The following is a 4,077-nucleotide window of genomic DNA, read 5'->3' as shown; positions in this document are numbered from 1 at the left end:
TTGTCGAATCAATGTTTGTGCACACCCAGAGTCTGCAAATGCATTAGTACTCTTATCCCCGACCTGTACTCTTAATTGATAAGGGCCCTCCCAACATTCCCCAGTGTTCTTACCTGTTACTGCCGACCAGGATCTTCTTGCCAGGTCTACCTCCATCATTGGACAATCCCTGGCTATATGTCCGGGCTCATTGCATCGGTAACAAACTGGGGTAGAAGGGACCAACGGGGTTTGCTTGTCCTGTGAGTCGGTGACTGACAGGTTAGGGGGTTTTTCTCTCTCCCAAGATGGGGCTAACCTCGACCTCCATGGTCTGAAGGTCTGGTTACCTCCTCTGGGCTTCACTGATGGGTTGGTCCTGGTTAGTTTAGGCGCAGGAGTGGGGTCAGAGGCGACGCCTTCATTCGCATCCTCATAAGCCTCCGCCAGGATGATGGCCTTCTCGAGAGTGGTAGGTTGATTCCTTTTAACCCACTCCCGATTTCCTGGCGGTAGTATGGATGCAAACTGCTCTATGGCGATCTTCTGCACCAGTTCTTGGGGTGTGTGTTCTTCCGGTTGCAGCCACCGGGTGCACTGATCCAGGAGATACTGTCCTGCAACCCGGGGCCGCACCCCCTTGGACAGCTGGTATTCCCGGAAACGGCGCCGGTATGTTTCTTCCGTGATCCCGAGGCATGAGAGAATGGCTTCTTTTACTTTTATATAATCCGCGGCCTCCGAGGCCATCAAGGCTCTATACGCTGCTTGCGCTTGTCCTGTCAAACAGGGTGCCAATTTGATGGCCCAGTGTTCCTTAGGCCACCCTGCTGCTTCTGCCACTCTCTCAAAGGTGACCAAGAACGCCTCAGGATCATCTTCCGGAGTCATCTTCTGTAGCTTTGGTTGTGAAGAAAACATCCGGGCAACCGCTGTTTCCCCCGCTGGTGTTGAGATTTTCTCTACCAGCTGACCAAAGAACTGGACGAGCTGTTCCTGGCTCCATGCTTCCCTCTCCACTCGCTTCTCCTCCTGCTCCCTAAACATCGCCAAAACTGTAGCTGGATCCATCTTCCACAATGACACCACGTGTGAGGCGTGTGAGTAAAAATGGATTTTCCAGACAGTGATTTACGTGTAAAAATTAAAATTTTATTTTTTTTAGTTACCAATGTAGGGGAATAATTGCATAGAACCATTCCTGTACCTGTTTGTTGCTACTGATTTCACTCTTAATATACCCTTGCTTACTAAGGAAGGTGAATGCAATAACGAAGATGAGGAAGAATCCCTTTGCAGGATTGCAATTGTTGTAATTATATTACAAAAGGTAGGTAGGTAGGGGAATAATTGCATAGAACCATTCCTGTACCTGTTTGTTGCTACTCTGTACTACAATTATTCACTGAGTTACATGCTTTAAAGCATTTTGAGTTTATGATCTATTAAGTTTATAGAAATAAAGTAAATGTATTAAACTGCAGGTACGTGTAGCTGAAAACCAAACTGTGGGTGGTGTGACAAAAGGAACATGGCTCCAGCATATTGGTTGATTAGGGCGAACCCACCTTTCCACCTAACCTTTATTGTACTACCTTGTAAATACCTGTCCCCCCTTTCTTAATTATACCAACTGAGCTGGCTCCAGCTTATCGGTTGATCAGGGTGAACAAACCTTTCCACCTAACCTTTATTGTACTACCTTGTAAATACCTGTCCCCCTTTCTTTGTTACACCAACTGAGTTGGCTCTAGCTTATTGGTTGCAAGGGAAACCACCCTGTCTCTCTGTAAAGGTATAATAACTGTATGCTAACTCTGTATGGGAGAATACTGCTCGGGCTTCCTAACACTGATGTGTTGAGCTGTTCTCGTTTGTGCAAACTAATAATGATCTCAATCCCATTGAGAATCTGTGGCACTATTTGAAAATTGAATTGCGGTCCACAAGAGTCGTCCAGCCAGCCTGAACAACCTGGAGAAAATCTGCCAAGAAGAATGGGCCAAAATCACTCCGACACTGTGTGCAAACTGGTACATACTTACCCCAAAAGACTAAAGCTATTATTGCAGCGAAAGGTGGCTCTACCAAATATTAATGTGTGGGGGTTGAATACTTATGCAAGCAAGATATTTCAGTTTTTTATTTTTCTTAATATCTCCCAACATAAAACCAATGTCACCTTACAATAATTGATTCTGAGTTTCAGTGTTTAAAAATAAAATATCAAACAGAACGAAATTTTAATGTACCATTTGTAATTCGGTAATATGAGAGAATTAGTCAGGGGTCTGAATACTTTTGCAAGGCACTGTATATGTATGTACATATATATATATATATATAAAGAGTATGTGCGAATCTGACAAGGCATATCCAAACTTGACCTGTTTAATGTCAGAAAACGGTACACAGTCAATGCTATGATTGACTACTGCACAAATGACTACAAACAAGACAAACTGTAGTTCACCCACGAAAACATATGTTTACAATTTTAGATAACCCAATTTGTTGCTCATCAATTAGTCACATACATTTGCTGAATCGTGAAAAATTATATTAAAAAGAACTTTAAGGGCCAAACTCATTACATCGTACTTCTTTCAGATGGGTGTTTCCTTTTCTGAGCTATAATCATTTGCACGTGCCCTGGCAAGAGCAGTACAAGGTGTACCACTTTTTAACGCATACTACAAAATAACATGTCACAAACCTACTGACATAACAATTTTGTACACCAATGTGGAATATACTGAGTTAAACAGATCCAGGCATCAAGCCAATATTACAAAGACTTGATTAAAAAAAAAATAGAGATTGTTGTAAAATACTGGATTACGGTATTACTGAGAAGTATGGACATTTTTAACACAAACTGCGGTGCGGGGGTATCGGGTCTGTGACAATTTATCACCAACAATTCATCACCAGCGACAATTCATCACGGAGGGTACATTATCATATCACAGCTGTTTAAAACACTACAGGTGAAAATGACCAGTGCAGTGCTTGTAACCCTAACCCTAACCGGTGAGTTATTGCCTGTGATGAATTGTCGCTGGTGATGAATTGTTGGTGATGAAAAGTGCATGACAAATTGACGGGATACTGGAGGGATCATTGTCTGACATTCACAAGAACAGGGAGTAGTTCATTAAAATGTTGTCGTAAGAAAACAAGGCCTAATATTTTCTTAAATATCTATTGAGACATGAGAGTAAACATGACCAGACATAACTAACAATTTCAAATCACAGTAATCAGGTTTTATTATCAACATACAGGTAAAATTATACAGAGAAAATCACTACTTCTAGAGTTTATGAATTAGCCCTGATATAGACTAACAGATAAAGTAAAATACTTAGCTATTAGCTAAGTTAGCTGTTGCAACTGTGCTGACATTGTAACAACACCCCTCCCCCCTCCCTAATAAAGAGCATATGCCACCTCCTCCAACAGCAATCAGTAGGTGTTGAATTAGTTCAGTTCTCAGCATTAAATACTTCGTCAATTAAATGATTATTAAAAGCATATCCCAAATACTAACATTATCAAATTTTACAATTTTGGATTTAAATAACTTCTATTTAATGAGAGCTCAACATAAATGAGGTTTTGTTCAGTAATGGAAGTGGTACTAAGTACTGTAGTTATTTTTTGCTGTTTTTTTTTTTTTTTTTTTTTTAAACTGGCTTTTGTTTGTATCTGTATGATTTGGGGTTCTTATCATAAAAAGTGCTTTATAAATTAAACAGGTGAAAGTCATTTCTTTACCAGTACTGTATTGTTGTTCACTTTTAAAGGGAATTAGAAGGAGTGGCATAGCACAGTCTATCATTCTACCAAGCAATAATGTGGAATAGTTAACTTGTATGCATTTGTGCTATGTAGGTAATTCAGGCCACTGTACAATTTCAGTTTACAAAAGCCAAGAGTTTGCACTGCGAGGAGTATTTTTTTCAGGAGTTATTTTGTTTAAATATCAATAATAATTAGTAACCTAGACACTCAACAAGAAGCCAGAGGCGGGAAAGGGCTTAAAATACAAAAATAAAATAAAATGATGTAGCGTAAACAATCGTTTTGATAAGT

This window comes from Polyodon spathula, chromosome 7 (genome assembly GCF_017654505.1).
Source record: "Polyodon spathula isolate WHYD16114869_AA chromosome 7, ASM1765450v1, whole genome shotgun sequence".
NCBI classification, from domain to species: domain Eukaryota; kingdom Metazoa; phylum Chordata; class Actinopteri; order Acipenseriformes; family Polyodontidae; genus Polyodon; species Polyodon spathula.
This window is presented reverse-complemented; position numbering follows the sequence as displayed.